We start from the raw sequence: 18,735 nt of genomic DNA, 5'->3' as shown, positions 1-18,735 counted from the left end.
AAGCAGGGCTCCAGGTTGACCCAGTTCAGCACAAATCAATAGGCTTAGGGCTGTTCCTACCATGCCTGCTCAGGCACCAAATAATAAATACATGGTGCCAATATCTTTATGATTAGTTGAAAATAATCAGGGGTTAATGAACATAGGTAAAATGGCTGAGCGAAGCGTTAGACTGTAAATCTAAAGACAGAGGTTTATATTCCTCTTTTTACCAAGTCCTCTGGTGAAATTTCATGTTGAATTGCAAATTCAAAGAAGCAGCTTCAATTCTGTCGGGGCTTCTCCAGCCTTCTTTTATTCGCGGCGGGAGAAGTAGATTGAAGCCAGTTGATTAGGGTGTTTAGCTGTTAACTAAAGTTTCGTGGTGGAACCCACCAATCTAGTGAGGATTTAGCTTAATTAAAGTGGTTGATTTGCATTCAATTGATGTAAGATATGGTCTTGCAATCCTTATCAGGAGTTAAGTATATTATACTTTCTTAGGGCTTTGAAGGCTCTTGGTCTAGGTTAACCTAAACTCCTATTCTAGTACTGATAAAATTGGTGTGAGTGGTAGTAGCATAGTAGATAGAACAACTATTTTAGGTAGGAGGGTTATTTGTTTTGTAGTGGAGAATTGTCATTTTATTTTTATGTTGTTTGTAGAGGGAAATATTGTCAGTGGGGTGGAATATGTGAGTCGTATATAAAAATATAAATTTAGTAGTGCTGTGATTGGTATGAGGGTGGGCAAGATGAGGCTATCATTTTTGGTTATTTCTTGGATAATTATTCATTTTGGCATGAATCCTGATAGTGGGGGAAGTTTCCCTATTGATTGGAGGGTAACAAGGATTAGGGCGGTTATTACGGGTATTTTATTTCATGTGTATGATGATGATAGAGTAGTGGTAGTTGAATTAGCTATAAATAGTGTGAACATGGTAGAAGTTATAATAATATAGATGACTAGATTTAGTAATGTTATTGTGGGATTATATGGTAAGACTACTGTTATTCAGCCTATGTGGGCGATTAATGAGTATGCCATAATTTTTCGTAGTTGAGTTTGGTTTAGTCCCCCTCAGCCTCCAATCATAATTGACAGAATAGAAATGGTTAAGATTATATTTAGATGAATGGATGGAAAGATTTGGTAAAGTACAGATATGGGTGCTGATTTTTGTCATGTAAGCAGAATTAGGCCTGATGACAGGGGGATGCCTGGTGTTACTTCTGGGACTCAGAAATGGAATGGGGCTATTCCTAATTTTATGGTGAGAGCCATTGTTATGAGTATAGATGCTACTGGGTTAAATAATTTTATTACAGTCCATTTACCTGAGAATATTACGTTAATAATAACGGCTATTATTAACAGTATTGAGGCTGTTGATTGGGTCAAAAAATATTTGGTTGATGCCTCTGTAGCCCGTGGGTTATACTTTTTTATTATAATAGGAATGATAGTGAGCATGTTTACTTCAAATCCAATTCAGACAAGTAGCCAATGGGAGCTAATTATAACAATGATAGTTCCTAGTATTATTGTTGATAAGATAAGAATAAAGATGATTGGGTTTATCAGTACAGGAAGGATATAAACCAACATTTTCGGGGTATGGGCCCGATAGCTTAATTAGCTGACCTTACTATTAGAATTTGGTGTAATTGGGAGCACGAAGAGTTTTGGATTCTTAGGAGTAGGTTCAATTGCTATAGTTCTAGAAATAAGAGGGCTTAAACCTCTATTATTTACTTTATCAAAGTAACTCTTTTGTCAGGCATATTTTTTATGTTTGTGGGGGGATGCTTGATAGGAAAATGGGTAGTGATATGTGTCATATGCATAGGGCTAGTGTTAGAGGTAAGAAATTTTTTCATAGCGGCTGTATTAGCTGGTCATAGCGAAATCGAGGATAAGATGCTCGGATTCATAGGAAGGAGATTGTTAGTAGCAGAGATTTAATAGTAAAATTGATTGTGTAAAGTTCTGGTAGGATTGGGTTATGAAATGCTCCTAGGAATAAAATTGTTGTGAAGATATTTATTATAATAGTGCTTGCATATTCTGCTATGAAAAACAGGGTGAATGGTCCTGCTGCATACTTTACGTTAAAGCCTGAGACTAGTTCTGATGCAACTTCGGTGAGGTCAGATGGGGCTTGGTTTGTTTCTACTAGTGTTGAGATAAATCATATTATTGCTAAGGGTCATGTTGGAAAAATGAATCACACTTGTTCCTGTGTAATGATTAAAGTGGAAAGTGTGAAGGACCCATTTGTTAGGAGAACAGATAATAGGATAATCGCTAATGTTACTTCACATGAAATTGTTTGTGCTACTGCCCGTAGGGCCCCAATTAGTACGTATTTAGAATTGGAGGCTCAGCCCGATCAGAGAATAGAATATACGGCCAGACTTGATATTGCCAGTATAAATAGGACCATAGGTTTATGTTAATGAGGGGATATGGCATGGGTAGGGGAATTCATATAGTTAGGGCTAGAATCAAGGCTAAAATAGGGGCTAAAATAAATATTGAAATTGAGGATGCGGCGGGTCGTAGTGGTTCTTTAATAAAAAGTTTGATAGCATCTGCAATAGGTTGGAGTAGGCCATAGGGGCCTACAACGTTTGGGCCTTTATGAAATTGCACATATCCTAGGACTTTCCGTTCTACTAGTGTGAGGAATGCCACAGCTAGGAGAATGGGAATAATTCATATTAAAATATTAATTATAAACATTTTGTTAAGGAGAGGATTTGAATCTCCGATTATAAAGCTTTAAGTTTTACGCAATTACCGGGCTCTGCCACCTTAACAAAACCCTTTTCTAGTGTAAAGTTTGTTTGTGGAGTTAATTAAGATGAGATCATTAATCGATTTAAGGCACTTGCTTGCACTTGGCCTTATTTCTCTGGTCCTTTCGTACTGGGAGAAATACATAATAGAAAGAAACCGACCTGGATTACTCCTGTCTGAATTCAGATCATGTAGGACTTTACTCGTTGAAAAAACGAACCTTTGATAGCGGTTGCGCCATCAGGATGTCCTGATCCAACAACGAGGTCGCAAACCCTATTGTCGATATGGATTCTTGAATAGGATTGCGCTGTTATCCCTAGGGTAACTTGTTCCGTTGATCAATTTTTTGGGCAGACACCTCTCCGCTTGAGGGGTCTCCTCATCCCAGACCGCTGCCTGAGGACAACCCCTCTCTGGACAACAATAAACCCTTGCCTCAATTTTGCCCTCGACTGAGGTCCACTCCAATTTCTATGCTTTCTCACTAGCATCTCTTCTAGCGTTCAGGGTCCTAGCACCAAAAGATGCTGCGAGTGTGGCACATATGCTTTTCTCCCTTCGGGGCCGTTGGTCATGGTCCAAAGTGAGCTCCTCCAGAAAGCCAGAGGCTCACTGCAACTTTGGATTCATTTCTTCAGCTCCTTTTCAATCTTAGTTGTCTTTTTCTTTCTTTCTTCTTCTTCTTTGTGTGTGTGTGTTTTAGTTCATTTTTTAAATTTTTTTTTTGTATTTTCTGTTCTTTTTATTATTATTATTTTTATTTTTTGCATGTCTTCATTCTCTTTTTCTACTCTAATTACAATAGTTGATTTCTAGAGTCATTTTTCCAATTGAGGGACTCAAAACGCACTATACCTTAAGATATAAACAGATTTCCCTCGGGGAAGAGGATGGTTGTAGGTTTCCTTCTTGGTGTGTGACACGTATGTTTCTTTGCTCTCCCGACATGGACATTATGCTTGCCTTCCAGCACGGGCGTTCCACAGTCCACGGGATTCCCACAGCTGACGTGTTGATTCCGTTGATCCTTACTAGGAAAAGTCGGCCGTGACCCCGCTATCTTCCTTAGCCTATTGCACCCCTCCCACCTCCCGCTGCCCCATCCCATCCCAGGACGCTACTGCTTTGTGCTTTATGACACACGTGCTCACAAACTTGCTCTCCTTTTGCCTCATTCCCATGGCACAGAGAAGCCAGATCAGCCAGTATTTGGCTCTCTTTTGCACAGATTTCCCCCAGCATCAGGCAACATTCCCATTCCATCTGCCACGCCATTCCAATCACCATTCTTCTCCTTCTTCTCCTTCTTCTCCTTCTTCACCTCCTTCTCCTTCTCCTTCTCCTTCTCCTTCTTCTTCTTCAGAGCGTGTGGATAGAGCAAGCAGTAAGTTCATTTGAGGCCATGGGGCACAGGAAGATTGGTGGTGATAATGAGGGCAGCCTGTGGGTGGCTCGACTTTCTCGTCCAGAGCATGCCTGTTCATGTTCTTGGGGGAAGATACTGCTCATCATTCTTTTTCCTTGCTGCATGTGGGAGGGCACAGTGCCTTGTAGGTAACCATGCGGGGAGAAGAAGCCAGCGGAACTTTCTCTGTTCCATGCCAAACCGACTAGCACATTCAGGAGCCACAGCTGTCCCTCTAGGTCTGAGATGCTAAATCGCAAATTCCAGGTCCACCATTTGATGGATGGTTTTGTGTTTGACGCTGGCAACCAAGAGAAAGAAAGAAACCGCAAGAGGGGATCGATAAGGGTCCTCGGGCGCCCCTCCACCAGGTCGCGGGATCATGAGGCAGGCGAGAAAGCAGCTAGGAGAGGACAGTTTCCCCACCGCCCCAGACACTTCACAGGCCGGCCGCGTCTCATCGCGTCCAGCGGCGTTTGTCCGGGGCCAAGCGGGACGATACAACTGACTGACAGATAGGATGGGCAGAGTTGGATGTCCAGTTGTCTTGCTCTCACCATCTAGGGCAGGCTTGGGTCTTTCCTCAGTGCGGGGAGGACCTTTGCTTTCAGAAAGGAACGGTTGCATGACCCATCTCCACTTAGGCACCTGTGCCATGCTGGTGGAGAAGTTTCTTTGGGGCTCGATGGGTCACCTTTCTCCCCTTGACCTTCGTGTTGGTGCAGGTGGTGCTGGTGCTGGTGCTCGTGGCACGGTGAATCGCTTCTCCCGTTTGGCACTTGGACGTTCTCCAGCATAGTCCTTGAATCGGAAATGGAGCCCCAGGTATCTGCGCATGAGCGTCCCGCCGGTGCGGAACAGATCCCCGAGTCATTCCTGCCGGAGGTCTCTTTCCCTGTTATGCCCGATGTCCGAATTCCCGAGCGGGAAGAGAGAAGGCCTCCAAGACAACGCAACTCGCAAAAATTGAAGTTTATTGCTGACTGGAGTCAGGGCTCCTGCCGCAACCAACGCAGTGGTGCAGGATCAGAGAGCCCCGAGCCAACCTGGTACACAAATTTATAGGGTGAGCACACGCTGTTGGTAGTTGGTTTAAGCAAATTGGTTACAAGTTTGCAAAGCAATTTCATTGGTCAAACTTTCACGCGCGGGACTTTCCCGGGGTGGTTTACGCCCCGTTCCTAATTTCCTAATTGGCAAACAGTGGTCAGTGTTAAGCGAAAGCTGATTGATTGTATCCAGGTGGCCTGATAATCTTACCATCCAGAAGTAGGAAGGCCTACTCCTAATCTAAGCTGCCTGCCATGGCGTTGGTCACATTCCCCCCCGTCTGTTGTTCAAGTAGAGGAATCTCCCTCTTTTCCATCTTGGGCCACTGGCTCATACTAGTCGGTTAGGTGGACCCAGGAGGGTGGAAATTAAGATAATCACTCAGGGGGAGTGTTGAAACCAAGACTCAAACCATCTCTGCTGGGCTTCCTGTTCTCTCTTTCATTGTGCCAGTCCCTCTCTCACTTTTGCCATAGAATCTCTTACCACTCTTGTATGGTCTGCATAGAAACAACATTCTTTTCCCAGAACCTCACAGACCCTACCCTGTTGGAGAAAAATCAAGTCTAATCCTCTCTTATTCTGCAAGACCACCTCAGACAAGGAAGTCAAAGACCTCCCTAAGTGACTGATTGCATCTACAGCAGCTCGTAGGGAGGAAAGCCCTTGGCCTTGCAGAGATAGTGAAGCTTGGTTAAATTGCACCCTTATCTGAGGTACTTGGCCCTGGGGATTGAGCCACACTCGGGGCTACCAAATCTCTGTTTCCTACGTCCCATTCCCGGAGCCCATCACAAGAGGTTACACAGCTCCATTTTCTGCAATAATAGCTTTCCATGCCACCACAGTTTTCCAGTTATTTCTTATGTTTCCCGGGCATGCAAAGAACCCCGCTTGGCTGAGTTTTCTCCCAGTCCCTATGCCCCCCCCCCCATGGCCCTAATTGTGGGTATTTCCCCCGGGGTCCTTCCCCTTAGGTCAAAGTAAAGGTCTGGCCACCAGGTGTTCGGAAGGTGGATTTCTGAGGTCTCATTGAGCAGCTCATGAGTCTGCCCGTCCATCAGCAGGAGAATTAGGAGACCTCCTGGCAGACGAGTTTCAGTTTCAAAGGATTTGATAGGTGAGGACTCGCCTTCCATTCTGCTCACACTTTTTCCTGTTCTTCCGGTGTGGCTTGCCACACATGATTGCAGTGAACCCAGGGTCCAGTCCCGTCGACCTTGACAGCAGTAGGAGTGGTAAGGAGAACAACATAAGGGCCTTTCCATCTAGCTTCTAATGCTTTAGATTGGTGCCATTTTACCCAAACCCAATCACCTGGGCCAATATTATGTGAGGGGATGGCCCCCTTATTTGGACCCTCGTATCTCTCGAATCAATTTCCAAACATGGTTATGCACCTTAGTTAACGCCATCAGAGTTTGCTGGGATTGCCCCAAAGTAGGGAGTGGCAGACATTTTCCTTTGAAAATAGGACACACAGGAGAGTGTCTTCCATACAGAATCTCAAAAGGGGTAAGATTCAGCTTATAAGGGGTGTTACGCGCCCGAAAGGCTGCAAAGGGAAGGAGGGTCACCCAGTCCCCGCCAGTCTCTATTGCCAACTTTGTCAAAGTTTCTTTTAGAGTCCGATTCATTCGCTCAACCTGTCCTGAGCTCTGGGGATTATATTCACAATGTAACTTCCACTTCGTCCCGAGAGCATGGGCCAGCCCTTGTACAATCTGGCTCACAAAGGCAGGTCCAGTATCAGAGCCCATAGTCACTGGCAGCCCGTACCTAGGCACTATCTCCTCTAAGATCTTTTTAGCAACCACTATTGCTGTCTCTCCCTTAGCGGGGAAGTCTTCCCCCCACCCCGAGAAGGTATCTACCAGAAACAATAAATAGCGATACCCATACTTGTCTGGGCTTACCTCAGTGAAATCTATCTCCCACTGTTGCCCTGGCTTTTCCCCTCGGTACCTCGTTCCCGTGTGCTGCTTCTTCTCTGCCCTCATTAGCTGGCATGTTTTGCAAGCCTGGATTATCTCTCATCCAGTTGCATTTTGTCGAGGGAACCTCAGGCACGCCGTCTGGAGAAATGTTAAGGTCTTTTTCTCTCCCAAGTGTGTTGGACCTTGAATATGGGCAGTGCTGAAAGCATATCAGCTGTCAGTAAAAATGGTAACTCTCTTCCCTTTGGCTAGCTCCAGAGCCTGTATTAGGGCAATTAATTCTAATTTTTGTGCAGAGGTGTTTGGGGAAAGTGTCTCAGCCCATATAATCTGTCCTAAATCATCAACTATGGCAGCTCCCGCTTTCCTTTGCCCATCTTTTACATAGCTGCTGCCATCCGTGAACCATATAGCTCACTCTTGTCTAGGGGTACATCAGTTAAGTCTTTTCATGCCGCCAGGGCCTCAGCCAGTATCTCGCTGCAATCATGGAGAGGGCGGTCTTTCTCTGGGTTGGGTAAAAGCATGGCCGGATTCAGGAAACAGGGGGTCTGAAAACACACCCATGGGGCATTGAGCAGCAAGGCCTGGCAATGTGTCAAGCGGGCATTGGAGATCCACTTACCCAGTGGCTGCTTCAAAACCCCTTCAACGGCGTGGGGAGTGTAAACCAGGAGTTGTTGTCCATACGTCAACTTGTTAGCATCGCGGACGAGGAGGGCAGTGTCTGCGATGTTGCGAAGGCAAGGGGGCCACCCAGCGGCCACCAGGTCTAATAGCTTCGAAAGGTATGCCACTGGCCACTTCCACGGTCCCCATTGTTGCATCAAGACCCCCTTTCCTATTCCTTGCTTTTCATCTACAAACAGCTGGAATGGCTTATTTGGGTTAGGCAGGGCAAGGGCTGGGGCTTCTAGTAGGGCCCGTCTGAGTGTCTGGAAAGCCTCTCTCATTGGCTCAGTCCAAGTCCAGTTTGGGGTCTCTTTACTTCCCTCATACAAGGGCTGGGCCTTCTCAGCAAACCCCATGATCCACAGTCTGCAATATCCAACAGTCCCCAGAAACTCTTTCACCTGGCGGGGGGTCTTGGGCTCTGGCATCTGCAATATTGTTTCCTTCATGGCCTGGGTTAGCCACCTTTGCCTGATCTTATACCCCAAATAGGTGACCTCTTGCTGGGCTATTTGTGCCTTCTTTGTGCTAGCGCGGATACCCCAAGGTGCCTAGGGTCTGTAAGAGGTCCCCGGTGGCACGGCTGCATGCCTCTTCAGTGGTTCCAGCCAACATAAGGTCGTCTACATATTGTAGCAGAATGACCTCTGGGTGGCAAGTTCGATATTCGTAGAGGTCCTCACTCAGAGCCTCATTACAACAAGGTAGGGGAGTTCTTGAACCCCTGTGGGAGGCGGGTCCAAGTTAATTGTATTACCGGTTGGCCTTCCCCCTCGGTCCACTCAAAGGCCTGACCTTGGGCCACCAGTGGTAGGCTGAAAAAGGCATCTTTCAAGTCCAACACAGTGTACCAAGTGTCTCACAGGCCTGTCCCCCCGGCTTCTTCACTGGTAGTAAGGGTGTGTTCCAAGGCGATTGGCATCGCCTGAGAATTCCGGCATCCATGAGACGTCGAATGTGGGGAGTGATCCCCGCCAGGCTTCCAGGCTCATGGGGTACTGTCTCACCCTCACAGGAGCTGCCCCGGCCTTTAGCTCGGTGACGACCGGATGTCTGTGTTTGGCCAGTCCCATCCCTGCCGTTTCTGCCCAGGCCAATGGGTATTTATGGACACACGGTCGTACATCTGGTGCTATGGTCTCTGAGGGCTTTGGCGCAAAAAGTCTATACTCACCTCTTAAGGCTAGGGACAAGACATGTATCGGCTGTCCAAGTCCCTCCGTGACTGTCATTCTCCCAGGGTCAAAATGAATCTGAGCATTAACTTTAGTCAGCAAGTCTCTTCCAAGTAGAGGGACTGGGCATTCTGGTATCACCAAAAATGAATGGGACACCTGGGGAGTCCCCAGATCTACTTGTCATTCTGTGGTCCAATAATATCTTTTTGTCCCCGTGGCTCCTTGCACCAAGCTGGTTTTCTTAGACATTGGCCCCAGTTGTTTATTTAAAACAGAGTGTTGGGCACCAGTATCTACCATGAAGCCAACGGGTTTGCCCTCCACATGTATGGTTACCCAGGACTCGGGGAGGGGTGCCGAGTCTTGACTCCCCCAGTCACTGTCTTCCCCCAGATATAGAACTCGACTTCTAGGGGAGATTTTCTCTCTCTGGGTATTCCTCTCCTCGGGTCCCTCTTAGGGCACTCGTTTTTCCAGTGCCCCTGTTCTTTGCAGTAGGCACATTGATCTTTCTTTAGGACCTGCGTTTTTGGTTTCTCTTTTTCTCTCTTCCAGGGATCTCGAGGTTCCCTCAATTCTGCTCCGGCCTTTATCCCCACAAAAACAATCTGGGTTAGCTCCCTCTGCTTCTTCCAGTTTTCCCTCACTCTATGTTCTCTATCTTCCTTCCTGATCCTCTCAGCTAATTCCCTTTCCTCCCGTCGAATTCGTTCTTCCCTTTCTTCTGGGGTCTCCCTATTATTAAATACCTTTTCAGCTGCTTTCAGTAAATCCTGTATTGTCTGTTCTCCCAATCTCTCTATCTTTTGTAATTTCTTCCTAATATCTGGGGCTGCCTGATTTACAAACGCTAACAGAACTGCAGCGCGTGACTCCTCAGCCTGGGGGTCCATAGGTGTATATTGCCTGGAAGCTTCCATCAGCCTGTCTAGGAAGGCTGCCAGGCTCTCAGTGGGCTCTTGCCTTACTAAATTTACCTTCGCCAAGTTTGTCGGCTTTCTTGCTGCGGCCCGCAGACCAGTCATCAGAGTCTGGCGGTACACTTGGAAACGCTCCCTACCTCACTCAAAATCCCAGTTAGGCCGCAACAGAGGAAACCCCTCGTCCACAAGATGAGGCTGGGCGGTTGGCCTTCTGTCGGCCCCCGGGACCCGTTTCCTTGCCTCTGCCAGGATTCGCTCCCTTTCTTCTGTGGTGAAGAGCACCTGCAACAGCTGTTGACAATTGTCCCAGTTGGGGTTGTGAGTGAACAAAATGGAATCTAATAGGTCAATGAGGCCTTGGGGTTTCTCTGAGAAAAGAGGGTCTTGGGTCTTCCAATTGTACAGGTCACTCGTTGTTGGGGTCCTTTAATGGACCGTAACCTGGTGGTACGGAGTCGATGATAAGAAAGTGAAAGAGAGAAAGAGAAAGGGAGAAAGAGAGAGAGAAAGAGAGACAAAAAAGACCCGGGGACCTAAGCTCTGATGGAGCAAAGGTGCTTTAATGATTTTTCTATGAGTATATATAGGCTACAGTACAAGAAACTTCTTTCGGGAATGATAGAGATCAGAAAACCAAATGTACAGCAACCGTTACCAAGGGAGCAAGGGGTAATGTTGGTCACAAGGTCAGGACACAATCCATATCTCAAGAAAGGGGAGCAAGACTAAGCAGTTTTGTCCTAAAGAGAATGTTTACTAAAGGAGACCCAAGCCTGCCTCACACAATGACCTCAGTCCCTGGGAGCAGCGTGCTGTTCCACTTGAAGAGGGACAAAGGACTCATGAGAGACAGCATGTAGGAATCCTCCCATCAAACATTCCCTGACAATTCCCCCTTATTTATTTATAATATTTGTAAGGAGAGTTCTGACCATCAGAGTTTGTTTAGTTTTGACAATCTTTGCATGAAGGCAACGGTAGACAACAAATATAATTGTTAAGACAATCACCAAAATTATGGTTCCAGATCCAATGCTATGAGTAAGACTTTGAAACCATCCACATGGGTCTAGCCCAGATAATTGATCAGTTAATTGTTTAGCTAAAGTTTCCATATCAATGGAAGAGGGCAGACTATTAGAAAAAGTTTCAAATATTTCTTTTTGTAATAATTGTACATTCAGAGAGACATTATCATGTATGTTTTGTAAATGAAACTTGATTTGTTCCCAGTTGTAGGCACTATTATTAAAATGAACAGGAGTAACACAAAATTGAGTAGAATTCCAGTCACATTTTAGCATCACCTGTTTTTGTACATCTGTTAACTGATCTCCAACCCATTCGATGGCTGTTTTCAGTTCCTGTATTTCTTCTTGAATTTCCTCATCTATCTGAGTCTGAGTGGCCCATATACTATGGGCATCTTTAGTCCAATTTTGAATAAAATTATGTGTCTGAATAGAGGTTTGTAAAGCAACCCCAGTGACAGCAGCAGTGGTGCAAATGGCTATTAATTCCAAAATACTAAAAATCAGCCATCCAATGAATCATTTAGATCGCCGGAGCAATTTAATAAGCAACCGAGAAGCAAGTCCAGCCATGGGACCTTCTTCCCAGGGCCGTTGGAGATTTACTGGTAACCATAGACTACGTCGAGATCGAAGAATTAAAAGAGAATCATACCTTAAAGAAATAGAGGGGTTAAGACAAGTATATAATCTGCAATTTATGCAAGTTACAGAACGTATAGTCTTATTGAATTGTAAGTTTCCTATAGCTATAACAAAAGGAAATGGAACACAGGCTTGTATAAAATATGATTGATTATAGTGAAAGAAATAATTGCTATAGCTATGATTGGTCCCTGCGGAATGTCTGGTCCAAGTCCCAAGTTCTTCGGTGTTTGCAGCAAGTTTTCAGATGTCCCATTGTTTAGGCCCAATCTGTTTATCAAAGATGATTCGAGGACGAGGTGGGGGCCATTCCATCATCAAGCTAGCCAAGAAGTCCTCTGTCATGGTAATGTTCCATTGTAGTATTAGTAACCTCCCATGTTACTTGAGTAATATAATCATACATAGTATTGTTAATATCATCTGAGCAGTTCAATAGCCACATACTATGGGGTCCCCAATTGACAATTGTATGATTAGCTATAAACATTAATTTTCCTTGTTTGGCCTAACATTAGTCCCAATGAACAGGAATATATTTAAAGTTCTTATTAGTAAACCCTTGGCATGTTGTTCTTTGTTCTTTCCCTAATTCTTTCCCTAAAGTTTCAGTAGTATAAACATGGTTCACTGACAAAGAAAGGGCAGTAAAAAATCCAAGTAGTGTCCGAAAACCCTTTTCTGGAGGCAGGACGAAAGCCCAAGTTTGTCGACTAACGTTTGTACATAATTCTGCTGGGCCCATACATAAAGGAAGGACTTCATAACCTAGAACGATTTTAATTAGTTTTTCTTTTTCTTCAGGATGAGAGGGCCCCTCCAGTTCCAAGGAGGGGGCATATGTGTTGACTCGTTAGTGAATATGATTGGTTCTATATCTGTCCATTTTACAACCTACAATAAAAAAGGGGGGTTAGGTATATAAGCCCAGTAAGTGTGATCAATCAGGTCAGCCTGAGCGGGGGAAGCAAAAGCAAGCAAAGCAAGCATAGCGAAGAAAAATATTTTTAGGATTCCGAGGCATTCCCTGTTAAGAAATCAGGTTTTCAGTTTAATTAGTTAGGGTTTTTGTCTGTCCCCAAGTAGGGAGATCATAATGTCGATGATGTCGAGTGCAGCGTTTTTTGGAAATTTTTAATGTCACCATGGCTTATATTGGAATTCTTTCTTCCTGGGTTTTTTGCTGTTTCATCTCTAGTCTGAATGCTGGGGGCCCCCTTAGGTTGAATCTTCTGAAGAGGAAGTAATGTGAGCTCGTTGGATCCATCTGGAGAAATAGAAGCATATCCTTTCCATGTAAGATTAGTTTCTTAGACTTCTATTGATTAGTTAACCCGTTTTGATATCAAATGGGCAAAGGAAAGGAGGTGTCCTTTAATGTTTCAAAACTTCTTTTTTTGTTTGTTTGGTTTTTGTGTGTGTGTCAAAACATCTCTTTGTGGTAAGTTTAAAAACTTTAAAACAAATAAGGCTATATTAACAATAGTTATAAAAAGAGAGGAAAGTGATAATGATGAAAACATTCTTAGGAAATATTTCAGTCCAAAAGAAAAAAATCATTCAAAAATCTGTTTGGGACTGGTATTTGGCTGTGGTTTGTGTTATTTGGGGCAAAGGATTAGGAGTAACCATTTAAATATTTTTTCCTAAGTGAAATTATTGAAAAGGTGATGCAGAACAACTTGACAAATGAAATGTTGCTCACATCCAAATATGTTTGACCTTGTCCTTGAAGAAGAAATGCAGCTTAGCAACTGTTGAATCTCACTGTTCAGTGTGTTAAAGAGGATGACTACACTTCCAAGACATACCTGAAAAGAAGGCAAACATACTGCATTTCTGATATTCTTAGGAACAAATAATCCATTCGGGAAACTTTTTTTTTTTCTTTTTTTTAATGCCGTTTTCGCCCTGCTTTAAGAATCCTACACATGGGAACAGAAATAATCACACCAACAATAGTTATAGGCATAAAGACTACACTACACCAGAATCTAGCAAAGTTTGCTCTGGACAAGGAAGACAGACGTGTTCCTGTGTATTTTCTCTTATTTAAATTTGTATTTGCAGTTACAGTGTGTAATGTGTTTGTCCAATCATGTCTTGTGCTTGTGGACTATAAGGAATGTCTGCAATCTGTTTAATAGAGAATGAATGTAAAAATTGTTTGAACAGCTTAGACATATAGGCAGAGTCATTGTCTGTTTTTATAGAATTAGGTGTTCTCATTATCGTGAAGTAAGTTGATAGGTGGGTTATAACATGTTGTGTAGTCTTACCTTAGAGAAGTGTTGCCCCTAGAAAAGAAGAATTTGTATCGATCGAGACATGTAAGAAGGAAGAGGAAGAAAGTTTAGGACAATGAGCTACATCAATTTGCCATAAAATTTTCCTTCATTTGTCATAAGTCTTTTTAAAATTCTAGCATTAAATATCTTTAAAAGTTAAAAGGCCAAAACAAAGTATGATAGCATAATAAACAAATGCAATGTTTATTTCAAATAAACATACCATACTTTGTGGTTTTCATTGTGATCCACCCAAGCATTTCAACTGCATTTTCTAATATATTTGCAGTCTGAATGTATCTGCTGACAAAAGTTAATTTTGTTAAATATTGTTTTTTCAGAATTTTTCTCTTGTTTCCAATTTGGTTTAATTTGGAGAAAAAACATTTGCTGTAGCTAGAACAACAATGAAAAACTAGTCTAGTAAAGCTTATATAAATACCACTTTATTCTATAATAAATGTTTCAACAATTAAAAAAATATTTTTGTATTCATCATTTTATTTGCCATTTCTTATATCTTTCTATTAAAAGCATATATTTTACTTTTCTATAGCAACCATGAAATGTCTTGTATGTTAGCATTTTATGGACCATTGAACATATTTTTCAAATCATATTATATTATATATATATCCATTCCTATATAAATATATATTTATATTCATTAAGAGCTCAAAATCTCTTCAACTCTTCTGCAAGAAAAACCCCTTTTTAGAGTAAGCCAATGTTCAGCAATTAATGCTTCAAAATCTTACTTCATTTGGAAATGACCCAGCCATTCAACAAACTTCTATTAATTCAGCACAACTCTAGAAACCTAAGTCACTCTAATCCCAAGAGATGGCTCTAGATTATAGATAATAGATCATTCTATCAAAAATGCAATTATTTCTAAGAGCTTATCTAAAAGTTTTTATCTCATCTATATATTTGGGTATATAGATATATAAAGACTTACCTTTTTGTTGACAAACTTAGTTTACCTTAAACCAAGGCATAATAAAAGTATTATATAATGTTGATGACTTAAGACATGTCCCAACTAGATTAACAAATAATTATATTTAAATCATATTCACATTTAAATAAACATTATACCCAATATTGAACACCCTTCAGTTTATGTAAAGCTGAATCCAAATAGAGCTCATTAATTCCACACTATCCAAAAACAAAGACATACATTGAGACATAGAACATTTTAAATACATAGGCATAGTTCTCCGTTTGAAATTTAAAATATCCTTTTGTTTTATTTATTTATTTTGAGCTCCACCAATTTGTTAATGGCTGGAGTCCTAGACAGAGTGGGCTGTGTATCCCAAGGACATGATAAGAGTTAACTTAAGGTTTTTTCTTAGGCCTATTTTTGTTTCTCAGGCAGAACTGGAGCTCAAAAAAAAAAAACATTTTAACAAGTTAACCTTTTCCGAACTGCACATGCAAGAAGAACCGGTTTTGCAATTTCAAAAAAGATTTTATTTTCATCAGTTTCCTCCAGAGTCTAAAGAATATCATAGCCATTCAGTGTCAAAAATATCATTTCTCTTTTTTGTAGCTATAATTTATTATTAATGATATATGCATGAGGGAATTGCTGTCACATAGGAAGTAAAGCCTTGGCTACAAAATTTTGACAAATACTAGGACTCTTATGGAGACGGCAATGGCATCTTCTTTCAGTACTCTTGTCTGGAGAATCCTAGGGATGGGGAACCTGGCGGGCTGACATCCATGGGGTCGCATGATAGGACACGACCGAAGTGAAATAGCAGCAGCAGTAGCAGGACTTTTAACCATACCTTGAGGTAACATAGTCTATTGAAATCTTTTATGAGGCCCAATATGATTAGGATAAGGGAGAGAGAAAGTGAATCTCTCCCGGTCTAAAGGGTGTAAAGGTATATTTAAAAGGCAATCTTGTGAATCAGTAATAATAATGTGCCAATTTTGAGGAATAGTAATAGGTGATGGGATCTCTGGTTGCAATGTACCCATAGGTTTCATAAAAGAATTAACTTTTCTAAACTCTGTTAAGAGACACCATTTGTTATGTTTCTTTTTTACAACAAAAATAGAGTTCCAAAAAGAGCAAGATTCTTCAATATGTTTCAATTTTAATTGTGTGTTTATAAGTTCTTTAGTAGCTTGTAATTTTTCTTTCGTAAGGGGCCATTGCTTTGTCCAAATAGGCTCATAATTTTTCTTAGTTATTTTAATAATTGTTTTGTTTGTTAAATGAGCAGTGGCCCCTAGGAAAAATGTGGAATGTATATCTGAGTTTGCCATTGTATAAGTAAGTCCCTTCCTATTAGATTAAAGGGTACATTTATCACATAAGGTTTTAATGTTGCAGGTTGGCCTTCTGGTCCCTCACATGAGTATATTTGAACACTTTGATAAACTTTTTGTAGTTTAGTTTGAGAAATTCTTGCAATTTGGCAAGAGACCTTTTGTACAGGCCAGGATTTGGGCCATAAATGTTTGGAAATAATAGTAATATCAGATCCAGTGTCAAGGAGACCAGAAAATCTTTTACCATTAATTTTGATATTTATATTTGGTCGGGGGTACTCAGATACTAATGATGTTGACAAAGATTGTTTTTGATCTGTCCTGTCAAACCCATCTGTCCATACATTATTAGAGGAATTAATAGAAATGTAAGATAAAAGAAGTAATTGAGCAATTTTGTCCCCCTTTTTGAATTGCCATAGAATCTGAGATGACATCAGAATTTGAATCTCTCCTTTATAATCTGAATCAATTATTCCAGGGTGAACAGTAATTCCTTTAGAAGTCGGACTAGATCGGCCAAGCAAAAGACCAAAAGTTTGTGGGGGCAGGGGTCCAAAAAGTCCGGTAGGCACTCTAGTAGGGACTGTTTGAGGGTAAAGGAAAAAATCATTTAGGGCTGGTATATCGACGGCAGCACTGCCGGATGTTGAGGGTTTGAGGGAAAAGATAGAATTTGCTCCTGTCTGGAGTTTCCTGGAATAGGTTTTCCATCAATGTCAAATTTAAATTTACAACTTTTGGCCCAGTGCATTCTTCTACAGCAGCAAGGGCAAATTTTTTAGTATTTTATTAGCCTTCTTAGGGCAGTCCCTTTTTAAATGATTTTTATCTCCACACAATTAAAGCATCTTTCATTTCCCTTTTTAAAGATAGTAGCCATTGCCTCAATCAGCATTTGCATCTTTTGAGCTTCTGATCCTAGATTGTGATAAGCTTTTAAGTAATCAATAATTATTTTAGTCTCACAAATTGCAGCTATAGCTCTTTGACATTTCTGATTTGCATCCTCATAAGCAAGTAATTTTTCTAGCTGTTTTTTGGTTTCTTCTCCGATTACAGTACAGGAAATTGTAGCTTCTAATCTAGTTTAAACATTAGCATAATTTTTCATTAGGTTCCAACAAATGAGAGACTTTTGGAGTTGTGACTGTTGGCAGAGGAGAAGCATTTGGAGCAGTCAGGGCAGGGCTAGTAAGAAAATTTTGAGATATTTTGTATTGTTTTAATTGGGCCTTTTGTAAAGTTTAATCATTTACTTTATATTTATGTAATAAATGTTCTGTCTGTTGCTGAATATTGGAAGGGCTAGAATGTACCTTGAAATGGCAAAATTATAGCTTTAATAACAGCCCATAGGGGCTAGAGATCAATTGGAATATTTTTTCTTTGTTTAGTTGCTCATTTAACATTTTCTTTGACTTGGAGCCAAATTTCTAAATCAAAACTGCATTTATCAGGAAACTAAGGATTATATTCAACTACTGTTTGAAGGCAAGCCTCTATTCATTGCCGTGAAGCCAGAAGTCCCTGAAATTTAAACAAATGGTGAAGTAAAGTAGAAAAATAATGGGGCTGACCAGCCATTTAACCCATGCCTTAGTACTTACCGACCTCAATAGGTCCCTGAGTCATTCTGCCCGATATGCCGCGTATACCAGTGTCCCTGTTCCTGGGCGCCACTTGTTGGGGTCCTTTAATGGACCGTAACCTGGTGGTACAGAGTCGATGATAAGAAAGTGAAAGAGAGAAAGAGAAAGGGAGAAAGAGAGAGAGAAAGAGAGACAAAAAAGACCCGGGGACCTAAGCTCTGATGGAGCAAAGGTGCTTTAATGATTTTTTCTATGAGTATATATAGGCTACAGTACAAGAAACTTCTTTCGGGAATGATAGAGATCAGAAAACCAAATGTACAGCAACTGTTACCAAGGGAGCAAGGGGTAATGTTGGTCACAAGGTCAGGACACAATCCATATCTCAAGAAAGGGGAAGGAGACTAAGCTGTTTTGTCCTAAAGAGAATGTTTACTAAAGGAGACCCAAACCTGCCTCACACAATGACCTCAGTCCCTGGGAGCAGCGTGCTGTTCCACTTGAAGAGGGACAAAGGACTCATGAGAGAGCACGTAGGAATCCTCCTGTCAAACATTCCCTGATAACTCGTGGAAAAGGGCCACTCTGCACCCAAAAAATAGTCAGTCATGAGGGAAAGTGGGGTAGATTCCCCCTGACCCATGGTCAAAGAATAAATGGTAGGGAAGAGAGAGGGAGAGAGGAAGTCACTGAGAACGACCACCAAAAATCCTACCGGGAGTGGTGGCGGTCAAGAGGTTGGGCTTATGGTATGCTTTTGGAAATGTTTATATGCCTGCATCGTTGCACGGAAGCTTTCTTGCTGGGGGCGGGCACCCTAGGGATCTCTAGCCCATTCCGTGACCCCCTTATCCTCTCACGGGAGTCTTCAAGTGGCAGGCGCCCTAATGGCCTTTAAGTGCCTGACCCGTGCCCACACAAAGAATTT

General features: G+C 42.1%; 1 long non-coding RNA gene across 1 annotated transcript in view; it reads left to right on the top strand.

The window, feature by feature from the left end:
• Positions 1-505: 505 nt before the first annotated feature.
• The window catches only part of LOC136170984 (uncharacterized), a 473,556-nt gene continuing 455,326 nt past the window's right edge, over positions 506-18,735 (top strand). The window contains exon 1 of the long non-coding RNA XR_010663725.1: positions 506-1,051. This is a non-coding gene — a long non-coding RNA (uncharacterized lncRNA). The remainder of the gene's footprint in view (positions 1,052-18,735) is intronic.

This window comes from Muntiacus reevesi, chromosome 6 (assembly GCF_963930625.1).
Source record: "Muntiacus reevesi chromosome 6, mMunRee1.1, whole genome shotgun sequence".
In the NCBI taxonomy this organism is placed as follows: Eukaryota; Metazoa; Chordata; class Mammalia; order Artiodactyla; family Cervidae; genus Muntiacus; species Muntiacus reevesi.
This window is presented reverse-complemented; position numbering and strand designations above follow the sequence as displayed.